Below are 15,094 nucleotides of genomic sequence, written 5' to 3'. Positions count from 1 at the left end.
GAAGGTAGAATTTCCTGATTGTGAAGTTTTGTTTTGTTTTGTTTCTTTTCAAAAGTGGTCTCCTTAACAAAGGGTATAAGACAGAATCTTCCAGCATCATTGGCAAGGGGCTACGATAATTTCCCTTGTAAAATATTCCTGTATGATTCATTTATTTCATGAAATAAAAGTGAATGGTGACACACACTTGCATGGAATATAGTTTGAAATCTCTCCAAGGACTGTTATTACTTTAAAAACATTCCATTACAATAATTTATCGTGAAATCTTATTCATTCAAGCTTGCTTCAGGGGCTGTACTTGGAGCCCCAAAGAGCCAGGCAGGGGCACATGGCCACGTATTGGCCATATTACTCTGAGAAACTTTCTAAATTTTTATTATAGACATGCACTTTCATACATATCCCAAATGAGGGAAAACAGTAGACTGAATCACCAGGTACCCACCACCTACTTCAACAGTTATCGATTCATGGCTGATCTGGTTTTATCTTCACCCCCACCCCCTTTTCATTCATCCAACCCCACACTGAATTCCTGAGAGCTTTCAAAGGAAGTTGCGGAATCTTAGCCTGTGGCAATAACAACTGCTCACATTCCTTCCTGGAAACTAGACTTTCTTGTAACCTTACAGTTTCAGCACAGCCATCAAAGAAGGAATGAACACATTTTCCAAGGCATTCTATTTACATGCTCCGGGTTTTTCATCAATCATGTAAAACATAGTGACATTTTCAGTTCAAACTAAAGTGACTCATCAAGCCAGAGGGATGGGTCATTGAGGACATACGACACCTTCCAGTTTAACCTGCTCTTTGACTGTGAACACCTGTGTAGTCATCTTGCCATATATCTCTCCCTGACCCTTCTGTAATGAGACCCTGTTTACATAATCCTGAGCCTTACCAGTACAGTAAGAAATGATTTCAAAATTTACTGCAGAAAACCTCAATTTTTGGAAAGTATAAATTTATATCAAATTCAACAGCAGGTCCATACTTTTACTTTAGAAGTAAAGCAAGCCACTGGGAAAAGCAATGAGAGAGAGAGAGTTTGATTCTTTCAACTAGAAATTTTTCTTAAAGAAACAATCAAGCAGTTCTTCAAAAATGTATGTGTTAGGGTGTTAAGTGCAGTAGATTGAATATACAAAAAATATTGGAAACAATTAATTATCCAACAATAGAGGATTGTGGAAATAAACTCTGGAACATCCACACAGTGGAATATTATGAAGCCTTGAAGAATAATGGGGAAATGTTTGTGATATAGTAAGTAAAAGAGAAATGTTATCTTTAATAAATAAAGTGTTAAAAAATAGATGGAAGAACCTATAGATTAAAAGAAACTTAAGAGAAATATTAACCAGTTGCAGTGTATTGTATTGCCCTTGTAAGTCTAAGCATGCATACCTGTGGGCATAGAACTGAGGAAATCTGAACAATGACCAGTTATTGAAGGATACTATGGGTTTTTTTATAACTATTTTTTAAATGTAATAGTGGTATATTTTTTTAAGTTCTATGTTTAGAGATGAAATGCTATGCTGATGGGGTATAAGGCTATAAATGAAACAAGTTAACAAAATTTGAGGGTTCATTACACTCTCTACATCTGCACATGTTTAAAATTATGCACTGTAAAAACGTGTTTAAGTTTGAAAACAGTATACACTCTGTGACTCTATTAATTTTAGCTATCTTTTTTCTCATTCTATATGAAACATGATAATCTTTAAACACTTTTTATAATAAGTTATTTAACAACTTGAACGAATGAGACAGGAACGAATTGGGGCAGGCACAACCGTTAAAAGAATGACACAGCCGTTGAGAAAAACGGGATACGACAAAGACTGGTAAAAACCGACCAGGCCCAAGATGGCAGAAGATTCGACCTCCAGGAGACCTTGAGCCTGAGCATCTGCTCATTGTAACACATCAGCTAAATGACACACCCACAGGCACCGTGGCAGCTCTGAGGCTGACCATAAAAGGCCAAAAAGTGGGCGGTGGCCTGATTTCTGAAGTCCCCACCCCTTCCCCAAAATAGTTAGAATATTCCTCCCACTCCTTAGCATATGAAATTACCCAGCCCATAAAAACTAACAACTCCATACCCCGGAGCCGCTCTCACTTTCTGATGCGGCTGGCCGGCATTATACCTGTGGAATATGTATCTCTCTAATAAACCTGCTTTCACTTTACTTTGGCTTGCTCTTGAATTCTTTCCCATGCGAGACCAAGGACCCTCACTTGGTGGCCTGTCCCAGGAACTCGCCCGAGACTTGGGACATGACCATTCTCTTGCTCTCCCTTCTCCTGCAACACTAATTTATGATAGACGTTAATCACCAAAATTTGCCGTTTTCTTGTTTTTGCTAGTAAACCACTGTGTTCATAAACTGTTAAAAATAGCAATGTAAGATGAAGTCACATATTGTCTCAAACAAAATTTGGTGATCTTCTATTGACCTAAGGCCCATACACCAGTTATGAAGTGACTTTTATCCTGTGGCCTGGGAGCAATTTATGCCTGAAACATGCAAAGAGACAAGCACAACTCTTTTGAAATCCTTGGCTTTCAAGTTTCAATACGAAGCTAGACTTTCATAAACAAAACAAGTAAGCAAACTGAATCTCCTAACAGGTGAGTGTAGAGAAACAAACAAAAACTTATTTTATATAAATGATTTGGATAGTCTATAACATTTTAGGGACAATTCTGCCCAAACTGATAAGAAAAGGCAATTTTTCCAGGTACCAATTTTGTTTTTGCTTTGTTAAGGTGGCAGGATTTATCTTATGTAGGAAAAACTAAGTCACCAAGACATTGAACTTCCAAGCTCCTGAAAGAGGCATTTAAACCTGAAATGGGCCTTCCAGAAAGTGACTGTAAGCATACAAAATGGAAAAAGGAAAAATCACATATAAAGTACTTACCATATCAGAGCCCCTGTGGATAGTTGTGTGGCGCTTTGTAACTTGATTCTTCTTAAAAACTCAACCACAGACCCTGTGTGCAGGAAAGAGAACAGTCCGGAAACTGGATTTTTTGTGATCCTGCTTGAGTCCTCCAAGGCTCCAAATTGTTTAACTGACTAGAAAATTCTGCTTCACTTCTAGTATTGGTCTCTCCTCCCTGGTCCTGTCAACTACAGGCCCTGAGCCCCGTTTGGGGTAATTAAGTTCTGTCCCACTCACGCTCCTGAGCCCAAGTTCATCCTCTGTCCTGGGTGAGTCTCCACCCCCCACCAGAGAGTGGGGTCTGGAATGGGCCTTGCTGCCCTGTCGCCAGATGGGTACAGGCAGCAGGAGGCTTCTCCCCTCGCTCCTTTTCCCATGGCACCTCAGGACTTCTGTTTTGCTTTCCTGATTGCTCCCCTGGTCAATACGCAGAAAGAAGCCCTGAGTCTCAGCGTTCTGCCCCCAGATGTGGCCCTTATCCTTCTTCCTCTAGTAACTGCAGGCTGAGGTCTGGCTCCCTATATGAGGGACCACCTGGAAGCACACTGCCCCCTGGTGGATGCCATTCTTCCTGCCTGGAGATCCCTGCAGCCAGCCCACCACCCCTCACTCCGGGTGGCGTACCCAAATATCTCCTTAAGTGGGGATTAAACTGTAATTTGCCACACCTGTAAAAAACATAATTAGAACTGTGGGATGTTCCTCGGTGGTGTGCCAGCTGATACATTTTTAGGCTTTCTACAAGTTGTACTGTTAAACACTGTTGTTATTAAAATTTAAATTGTATAAACTTAAAATTAACTTACATTAAAAACAACGGCCATAAATACTCAAAACTCATCCCTTCTTAATAATCTTACTAAATTTTACTATTTTCTATGCTCGTGTGTTGTTTACATCTATTGGTATCTGGATGGTGGAAATTACTCCACTTGTCAAATCATAGTTGAATTGCAACCATAGGTTGGCTATGGATACAAGAGTTCAGCAAAAAATCAATGAAGACATTCAGTGCGAATCAACTGGCTATATGGAATTTAAAATAAAGAGCATTGTATACTTTATTATTATTTATAAATGGTGTGCTGCACACCCTTTACATCAGTAAAATTTATAAATTGACATAATTTTTTTCTAGAGAGCTAATTGTTAAACATTTTGAAGCACACTACAATGTCCCTTCCTCCCACTCCAGGGCCAGTTGTAGAGTCTCATTAATTCTCCTAGTTCTGCAAACACCCCATTACTGACCTTGAGAGCTGGTTGGAGGGTGGGAAGCTCATACTCCCACCCCTACCCTCACCCTCACCACCCCCATGAATCCTGTCCAAGTGGAGGGACATCATTAGCATACCACACCTGGCCTCTTCTGCTTCCTGACACATTCGTTCCCTGCGGAAGGTGAACTGACTTCCCTGGTTGGTGAGTTTAGAAGGAGAAAGAAATCATGCATGGCCTAGCTCCTGCTTCTGTTCCTTTTCTGAGAAGCCACCCACAGGGGGCATCTCTCTCCATATGGGGAAGTCTGCCATATTCTGGTATTGCCTGAGGCTGATGAGCAAGTTGGTCAAATTCTGGAGTTTGGTATTGAGAACGCCACTTGCTCAAAGATAGAAGCTATGCTCTGTAAAGTAGCATTGATCATAATGAGGGCCGTATACTGGCCTCCATCTGCTAACTCCTTTGTCTTATTTCTCACTGGTTTAAAAACTGAATGGGGAAAAGGAGTGCTATTTATTGGGTCACTCAGAAACTCCCAAAGGTTCCTCTTCCATCAGCCTTTGCTCCTGAGGTCACAGAATGCCTTGTGGCTGTACCCATTTGTACTGGTATGCATAAGCCTTTTCTAAGATGAGAAAACTTGACTGGCAAATTTATTTGATTCTAATTCCTTTTCTTACCTATACGTGTATGTGCAATAATAATGCTTACACAGTTGAGCACCTTGTATATGCCAGGTATCGTACATAGGAACACAGATCTCAGAAAGCACGTATTAATGACCTAGAGTGTTAAAGTAACTTTCCCAAGGTCACAAAGTAACAAGCTAGTTGTCTGATTCCAAGGCCCTTGCTCTTTCCAGTACATTTTCCCTCACTCCCCTTTTCTTTCTCTTTCCTCCCACTCCCAGCCCTCCAGTCTTCCCTCCTCCCCTTTCCTCTCTCTCCTGCTCTCTTTCACCCATCCATCCTTCCACCACTACCTTCCCCCATTTCCACATTTTCTAGCCCTTTGACACTACAGAAAACTAAGACAGCATCTGAAATCTCAGAGGTTTTTATACATATATATAATTTTAGAATTTATACATATAATTATATATAACTCATATATAATTATATATAAATTCTAAAATATAATAAAAATAAATAAATAAAAATTCTACAAAATCTTACCCCAACAGCTGGGCCCTCAAGAAGCTTGGCGGCAGGCATCAGGAAAACTGTAGCTATCTTTTTAGTATCCTCCTCGGGTTTCTCATGAGCAACGTCTAGCATCCCATTCAAGATCCTGGGGGAGGAGGTCACAAAGAAATGAGTGTGTGTCGAGAGAGACCACAGGATTGCATCAAGCTAGAGTCTGTGCAGGCTTGACCAGGGGGCTGGGCTCTACGTGGAAAATGCAGCCTTACCTCAAATGGAGTGTTTTCTGTTACCTCCACATCAAACTTTCTTTCCCTGGGGTCAATAGTTGTGCAACAGTTTCAGAGATTGAGCAAACAGTTTAGAAATTATTTGGGGAATGATTACAGGAAGGGGAAAAATAAATACATATATATATACACATATATTCCTATTATATATATTTTAAAAATGCATTCTCTGTGGGAGGTAACATCATCCCCAAGGGGGTGAAAATTTGTTCTCAGGGGAGGGGGTGAAAAAAATCTCTCCTTTTACATATAAAGCACAGATAATACTGACATAAATATAGTACCTAAACAAATACAGTAAGTCTTTGGTATTAAAATTTCATGGAGGGGATATTAAGAAAAAAATGTCTAAAAAGGCTCCTTAGGGGAACAATAATTTTTAAAAAAATGGTTGAAAAACAGTGATGTATATTGAGACCTAGCAGACTATGTGACACATGGTAGGTATTCAAAACATGAGATCTGTAGGTGCTATTATCATGGTTAGTTGTTCTTACAATTATCCAACAAACTAACTAGAGAGCCATGCCATCCCATCATGGTTAGGGTGGAGAAGGGGTACTGTGGCCAGTTCCCAGATGAAGTTAGCTTAGGGTGGATCCTGCGTGAGCTAGAGGTCCAAACTGCCTGGGGTTCTAGAAAATAAGCAGATTCTTGCACACCACTGGGATGACCTCTGGGACGCTCAGGAACACTTGTGCAGGATGGCGTTAAAATCCAAAGAACAAGGCATGGCACAGACGTTTGTGAGCAGCGCATAGGCTACCACAATGCCCATGTTAATCCTCTGGGGAAAGGAAGTACTCCTAAATTCAGTTTCTTCCTGGCTGAGAACTCTACCACCGAGTTTTGTGTGCCTGCCTCTGTTTCTCTTTAGAGAATCTGGCTTCTAGGAGGCACTCAATATTTGAGTTAATACAGGGTTGGAGCAAATATTGAGCAACCTCTCATGGCTGCTGCATGTGCTCTGCAGGTTGAATTACCCAATGATTATTCTTAAAACCTGTACTTGTGTTCCTTTCAGCGTACAAAGTGGTCTCATATATAGTATCTTATTAAATCATCATAATAACCTAGTAATGTTATTATTCTATCACTACTTGAAGGATAAAGAAGCTGAGGTTTGGAAGGTTCACTTGTTTTAGTTATTTGTCGGTTTTTTTTGGCCGTGCTGTGCAGCATGCAGGATCCTAGCTCCCCGACCAGGGATCAAAACTGTACCCCGGGGGCTTCCCTGGTGGCGCGGTGGTTGAGAATCTGCCTGCTAGTGCGGGGAACACGGGTTCGAGCCCTGGTCTGGGAAGATCCCACATGCCGCGGAGCGGCTGGGCCCGTGAGCCACAATTACTGAGCCTGCGCGTCTGGAGCCTGTGCTCCGCAACAAGAGAGGCCGCGATGGTGAGAGGCCCGCGCACCGCGATGAGTGGCCCCCGCTTGCCACAACTGGAGAAAGCCCTCGCACAGAAACGAAGACCCAACACAGCCATAAATAAATAAATAAATAAAATTTAAAAACAAAAAACAAAAAAAACTGTGCCCCCTGCAGTGGAAGCATGGAGTCCTAAACACTGGACCTCCAGGGAATTCCCAGTTATTTCTCCTCTTTAGCTGCCCAGTAATAAGTAGCAGAGCAAGCCTCCTTTCTACTACGCTACACCACATTTGATATTCCTTTCCCACCGAGGAGAAAGACACACGAATGGTAAAGCTACAGAGGAAAAGTCATATGCTGGAATTTGGGGACTCCGAGTGAGGGATATGGTAATATCTACGAACTGACACAATTAAGTCATGCAGGAAGAGGAGTTATCTCATGGAATATGAATCTAGCATATGGCAGAGCCTGCTGAGGCTGGTCAAACTATCAACTGCCAAGTTACAGGGAAATGAAAAGCCGTCAAAATAGAGATGGAAGCATCTCAAGATGCTGTGAAATTTGGAACATAAAAGACTTAGGGCACAAATGTGGAGAACAAAAATATGATATGAAAAATGAATGGCCAGGGGACTTCCTTGGTGGGGCAGTGGTTAAGAATCCGCCTGCCAGTGCAGGGGACACGGGTTTGAGCCCTGGTCCGGGAAGATCCCACATGTCACGGAGCAACTAAGTCTGTGTGCCACAACTACTGAGCCTGCGCTCTAGAGCCCGTGAGCCACAACTACTGAGCCCACGTGCCACAACTACTGAAGTCCACATGCCTAGAGCCCGTGCTCCACAACAAGAGAAGCCACTGCAATGAGAAGCCCGCGCACTGCAACGAAGAGTAGCCCCCGCTCGCCGCAAATAGAGAAAGCCCACGCGCGGCAACAAAGACTCAATGCAGCCAAAAATTAAATAAGTAAATAATTAAATAATTTTTTTTTTAAAATGAATGGCCAGGTACACACTTGGTGCAAATTTTCATTTCAGGGCCACAGCTTCAAATGTAGGAATGAAGGATATTTGACTAAGAATGGAGAACATTTTTCAAAGACTGAAAAGAATGTGTTTAGTCAGAGACCAACTCATCTGGCCAAAAGGGCTGTAAATGGAAAACAGATGGGAAAGGAGAAAAAAACACCTAGATAAAACTGAAATGGGTTTCCATGGATGACATGAAGGAAGGCCTGGGAAGAATTTCAACAGTGAGGGAGGTGTCGAGTGATTCCATGAGAAAACTATTGGGAAGGACATCAGAAACAAAATAGGCAGCAGATGTCCTGATATCATGCACAGAACATAGTAACCTTGAGATTACAGCACAGGGTGACAAACAAGACCTCACAGATACCAGAAGAGTTGGCAGGATGGAACAGGTCCATGGGAACATAGTGATAGAAGGGTGTGCTGTGCACAAAAGACCCGTTGAGAGGAGATGGAACAGCATTGTAGGCTGTAATAACAATAGATTCAGAGGAATCCCTGAACACTTGGATGAAGATGAAAGGAGAGAGGAACAGAAGTGATGTTTTTATGGAAACTGAGCTGAGCCACATGGGGGAAAGCCACAAAATTGGCAGAGCACACACGCTGGGGATAACATTCTGGATATCTCATTCAGATAAAAGCAGAGTTTTTCACTTGCCTTCACATCCTAGAAGGTAGAGGAAAGAATAAAAATAACTATGCTCTGACTGATTCCAACCAATGGGAAGAAGCCATTTGTTAGAGTGGAAGGGATGAGACCCTGGGAGGATGTGGCCATGGCATCTTCAAGGGAAGACAAGGATGAGCTGGATAAAATGCGTACAGAGGACTTAAGGAAGCTAGACTTCAAAATATCTTTTAAAATAGGCATAATTCCACAAGTTTCCAAAAGAAGACAGTACCAAGAAGTGCTCAGAAGCATGACTTTGGGCAATTCCAAAGAAGAGAAAAGAGGTGGGGATATTCTTAAAGAAATTAGAGTGATGGCACAGAGCTCTGTAAACTAGAATATAGAATGAACACTCAAAAAGATGGAGGCAAGTGATCAGAGTGACAGAGAACCATACAAATAGTGGCAGGAATGTTAAAATCCTGGAGGAATCAAAGCATGCAAAACAGGCAAGGACCAGAGAATGTGTTACAGGTACAAGGGAATTATGATAATGGATGGTAGAAAGGATGTACTATTTCTCAAATTTCTCTTTTAGGGTCTGAAAAAGACTGCAATCGTGGGGCTGCAAAGACAAAAGTGGATAAGAATATGTTGAAATCCAAGGTTGGGGAAGATGTTACTGATCCCTTTTGAAAGCTAATACAGGATCAGACTTGGTGGTCCACAGTCTATGGATCAAGTGGCATTCATTTGCCTATCTCCACACATTCTTCCTTCTTCCTAAGTATTACTAATAGCATGTTAGCAAGTTGATCTCCAAATTCTTATAGGAGATTGGGGGTATCACTGCTTTGGATCAGAAGAATTGATTCCATTTGCATCATCTGGATACTCTCCTATTATCAGAGTGCTTTTAGTTGAAATATGTCTAGTTCAAGGCTTAAAACTAGCTAACTAATTACAGAAGAACAGTTTCTAAAGTCCTCAGCGGCATACTGTTTATACTTCTAGTAAGGTATTCCACCTTTACCAACACAAAATGAAATGTGTTGGAGTTCTCTAAGGGTTGTCTAGAGTGGTTTCTCTTAAAAGAACTTGGAAAAATGAGTGTCACTGTCTTTTACAAAAATTATGGAGTTAGCCCATAGTCAATACATCATTTTATGAAATTACAGAACAGGCAAAACTGATCTGTGGGGAGAGAAATCATGATAGTGGTTGCCAGGATAGATAGGGGCAGGGATAGAATGGAAGAGACCATAGTGAACCTCCTAGGATGATGGCATACTCAGCTGGAGTACTGGTTACATGGATATCTGCAGTTGTCAAAACTCGTCAAATTGTCACTATCACTGTATACAATTACACTTCTATAAAAATATATTAAGAGCATATAATAAATCTGGGCAGTGATATGAAGTGAAAAAAGAATGATTTTCTCCCATGACTTGACAGCGATCAAATGAAGTTAAGAACATCAAGGAATCAGAGAAAAGCAGTCTCAGAGTTTGAAATTAGCAGTACTCTACCAGTAGATTTAGTGAAAAGTCAGTCTTACCAACACCCTTGACCTGTTAATTTCCTATTGGCAAAGTCTCCCATATTGTAGAAAAGGGGCACCACTACCCTTTTTCCTGGTTACACTGGAACCAAGTACTGCTGGTTCCCAAACTTCCATGCACATAAATATCATCTTGGATGTTTGTTAAAAATGCAGACTCTGAGTCCATACCTGGAGATTTTGATACAGTAAATCTAGGTTAGTGTCTAGGTTAGTGAATTTCCATTTTAGTGAACATCCTTGGCAAGACTGATGGAGGTAGTCAATGGACTTATACTTTGAGAAACACTTTAGATAATCAAATAATTAAACTAGTTCCTAACTCCTCTAATTTCAGGCTCTACAGGCCACCTTCTGATAATATAGCCTTTTTCCATTCCTTCACAAAGAAAATATGTTGCTTATAGCAATACGTGTATTCCAGCTCATGTGACCAGAACTCTTTCTTATTCAGTAAGAAATAGGCATTGGTTTTGTACCTCAATCTGATGGACCTGGTATTTAAATAAATATAAATACCCTTATAAATGTGGTAAACGTTTCACGTGATACTGAAAAACCGTACTTCTTAGATTGAGGGACAGAAACGTGCCAAATTTATGCCAAATTTACCAAGATAAAGGGTATTTACAAAATTCCCTCCTTATAGAAATCCTATGCCTGACATCATTACGGCTGCTGTGTTCTTTTTGTTAAATTAATAGACTTAATTTTTTTAGAGTAGTTATAGGTTCACAGCAAAACTGAGTGGAAAGCACAGAGAGCTCCCATGTATTCCCTGTCCTCTCACACACACAACTTCTCGCATTGCGGACATTCTGTGCCACAGGGTATGCTCTTTATGAGCAATGAAACTGCACTGACATACCATTATCACCCAAAGTCCACGGCACAAATTAGGGTTCACTCTGTGTTGTACATTCTATGGGTTTTAGCAAGTGTTGTGTTCTTCTAAGCCAGTGAGCTTAACAATAACCATGTAAATATAATATTTCCATTTTAAACGTAACTCAACAAATATTTAAATAATTTGTGTTGTGGTTTACTTTTCTAATGCTAAATAAAAGTTCTTTATTGACATTTTGGAAAAATGAAAACATATTTAAAAACCACAAGTGGGACTTCCCTGGTGGCACAGTGGTTGAGAGTCTGCCTGTCAATGCAGGGGACACGGGTTCGATCCCTGGTCCGGGAAGGTCCCACATGCCGCGGAGCAACTAAGCCCATGCACCACAACTATGGAGCCTGTGCTCTAGAGCCCACGAGCCACAACTATTGAGCCCACATGCCACGACTACTGAAGCCTGTGCACTCTAGAGCCTGCGCGCCACAACTACTGAGCCCACATACCACAACTACTGAAGCCCATGTGCTCTAGGGCCCATGTGCTGCAATTACTGAGCCTGCATGCTGCAACTACTGAAGCCTGCACGCCTAGAGCCTGTGCTCCACAAGAGAAGCCATTGTAATGAGAAGCCTGCACACTGCAACAAAGAGTAGCCCCCGCTCACTGCAACTAGAGAAAGCCTGCGCGCAGCAATTAAGACCCAACGCAGCCAAATATAAATAAATTTTTTTAAAAAATGAAAAAATATTTCTTAAAAATAAAATTAAAAAAAATGAAAACCACAAGTTATTTTACTGCCCTGGGCTAACCATTATGAATGTTCTGGTTCTTTCTTTCTTCAAGTCATTGTTCTGTTTTTATGTACATATATTTATTGTGGTGGTGGTAATGGTGGTTGTTTATTTCTTTACAAAACCAGGATTATAATATATAAACAGTTCCTAACACTTATCATTCTATCATATTTTAACAGTATTAACTCTCCTCTGCTCTGATTTTATTTTTCTTCTTGGCATTTATTGCCGCCTGACATAATATGTTTGCTTTTTTATTTTCTGTCCTTACTGAATGTATGTCCCAGGACAGCAGTTGTTCCAGAAGGGAGCTCTGTTCATTATGAAAACACAGCACCTATAACAGTGCCTGACACGTGTTAGTTATTCAATACATATTGGCAGAATGAACAAATAAATGAATAAGTGGCACTTTATTGTGTTAGTAACTATGCTTCAAAATCATGATTTACAATGATTAAGCAATTCCATCAAATGTATACAATGTAATTTGTTGAATTATTCTTCTAAGTGATCAACAGTTGGGCTATTTCCACCTTCTAGTTTTTTACTACTGTAATTAATGAGGATATATAAATCTTGTTTATAAAAGGGAGTTCATATTTCTGATATTTCCTTAGGACTAATATCTAGAAGTAGAGTTATTATATGAAAAATTATAAAAATCTTAAACATCTTTTTACATACTGCCATTTAACTTTCCAGGAATATTGCAATTCATTTGTCTATAAACAGTATAAGAAAATGGCCACCTCTTTTCATCTTTGCTAATAGTGAGTACTGACATTTTATTTCGAAAATTTCTGTCCTGAGAAAGAAAAATGGAGATGCAGGAATCAGGCTCTCTGACTACAGACTATACTACAAAGTTACAGTAATCAAAACAGTATGGTACTGGCACAAAAACAGAAATATAGATCAATGGAACAGGACAGAAAGCCCAGAGATAAACCCATGCACCTATGGTCAACTAATCTATGACAAAGGAGGCAAGGATATACAATGGAGAAAAGACAGTCTCTTCAATAAATGGTGCTGGGAAAACTGGACAGCTACATGTAAAAGTATGAAATTAGAACACTCCCTAACACCATACACAAAAATAAACTCAAAATGGATTAAAGACGTAAATGTAAGACTGAACACTATAAAGCTCTCAGAGGAAAACATAGGCAGAACACTCTTTGACATAAATCACAGAAATATTTTTTGGATCCATCTCCTAGAGTAATGAAAATAAAAACAAATAAATGGGACCTAATTAAACTTAAAAGCTTTTGCACAGCTAGGAAACCATAAACAAAACGAAAAGACAGTCCACAGAATGGGAGAAAATGTTTGCAAATGAAGCGACCGACAAGGGATTAATCAAAATATACAAACAGCTCATGCAGCTCAATATCAAAAAAACAAACAACCCAATCAAAAGAACAAGTGTTCTTTTCACTTGTGTTGAGTTGAAATGTAATTTTTTTAATGTGTATATTGACCATTTGTGTTTTATATTTGTTTATTGCCTGTCCATATCATTTGGCAAATTTTCTATTAGACTTTTTCTTATCAATTTGTAAGCATGCTCTATTACTTAGAGATATTAACATAGCACATGGTTTATTTTTGTCTTCATTTTAATTCTGCTCTTTTTCGTGAATGAAGTTAGCTGGAGCACTGACCCCTTTCTGTAACTGGCCTAATTTCTGCAGTACAAGCTTACTATTATTGAAACATCTATTCTTCTCCCACTGATTTGAAATGGTCACTTTTATCACATTCTGTTTATATGGACCAGTGGTTAATAGTGAAAACCCTGGGATCAGACCACTGCCATCCTCTTTGTCACCGTTTTTTATGAGGTTGTGAGTGAACTGGGGCAGTGGCCTTCAGCACATAGTAAATGGTACTTAAGTGATAGCTGTTATTATTACACTGGCTAAATGATCTCTCCTGTTGTGTTTTTTGTTTGTTTTCACATCCTGCTTCATTTGGTGAGATCAATCTCAGTAAGCCTTGACCTTTGCTCTTGGAATATTTTCAGCTATGCACCTCCTTAGAGACAGTTTGGAAACTCCCTCAAGTAAGATAAACGGAGTTCTCTAAATTCTTTGCTTTGATGCCCTCCCCGCCACCATTAAAAAATTGCCAAACATACCAGCTTCTGTCCTTGGATATTAGGGATATTGCAGGAGGTTACTGCGGAGGTGACATGCTGGACTTGTCATGACATGCTCAATTTACCATGGCAACCTGAAGGGTCACTGCAGCCACCAAACCCCTTACTGCCCGATCCAGGAGCTGGCTGTGGCACACCCCTCCCTTAGCCAGCACGCCTAGCAAAGTGAAGGTCCTTAAGTTCACAACCCCACCCAATTCTTTGCATCTCAGGGCTGGCTCCTGATAGCATTGCCTCTGTTCTGAGCCTGGAACACATATAGGAAGGTCTACCTGCGTTTGTTTGTTTACTGTCAGTCCACTTCCAGATGCTTTATAGCTTCTAGAATGATAGCCACGTATCAATCAACCCAAAATTTCATGGCTTAAAACATTAACTTATTAAGATCTCTCATGACGTTATGTGTTGACTGGGTTCAGCTGAGCAGTTCTTCTCCTGGTGTCACTTTAGGTCTCTCGTGCAGTTACACTCAGACGGCTATGCTGCATGGGGACATCCGAGATGATGTCTGCTCTCACATATCTGGCCCCTTGGTGCTTCTCCAAATGGCCATTCTCTCCATCCTCAGGGGTATCTCATCCTCCAACGTCTTTCCACGTGGCCTCTCTCTATAGCATGGTAGTTGGACTTCATACATGGTGGCCAGGTTCCAAGAGTGGGTAGGGGCCAGAATATGCCACCCTAAAATATGCCACTGGCATAAGGATTATTTTGAGCTAGAGGCAAATGAGAATTGACAAGTGCAGAAAGACACCTTCCAGGAGCTTCCCTTACCTGACAAAAAGCAGAAACTTCTGAGAAATGAGAGCTGCCATAACTTCCTCTCCCAGGGAAGTTTTATGGCCATGAAAAAGATGGAAAGTCAACACCGATATGGACCTGCAGAAACCAACGTCACTCCATTAGCTTCCCCCATATATTTACCTTCCCACAGTTTGTCACCCTTGGAAGCCTAAAACCATCTCCCTTTGTTCTGTCACTTCTCTACAATTTATTGTTCTTTGCTAAGATGCCATATAAGCCCAAGTTCTAGCCACTCCTTTGAGCAACTCATCACTGAGCATACACATAATGCAAGTGTT

General features: G+C 40.6%; 1 long non-coding RNA gene across 1 annotated transcript in view; it reads right to left on the bottom strand.

Annotated features, from left to right (window-relative positions):
- The window catches only part of LOC309665076, a 236,336-nt gene that overhangs the window by 204,193 nt on the left and 17,049 nt on the right, over positions 1-15,094 (bottom strand). Inside the window, exons 2-3 of the long non-coding RNA XR_014266190.1 lie at positions 5,364-5,478; positions 2,944-3,016 (exon numbers count right to left, since the gene is read on the bottom strand). This is a non-coding gene — a long non-coding RNA (uncharacterized lncRNA). The remainder of the gene's footprint in view (positions 1-2,943; positions 3,017-5,363; positions 5,479-15,094) is intronic.

The sequence above is a fragment of the Balaenoptera physalus genome (assembly GCF_965194825.1).
Source record: "Balaenoptera physalus genome assembly, chromosome: 7".
Taxonomy (NCBI): Eukaryota; Metazoa; Chordata; class Mammalia; order Artiodactyla; family Balaenopteridae; genus Balaenoptera; species Balaenoptera physalus.
The sequence above is the reverse complement of the archived record's forward strand: the minus strand, read 5'-3'. Positions and strand labels throughout refer to the sequence as shown.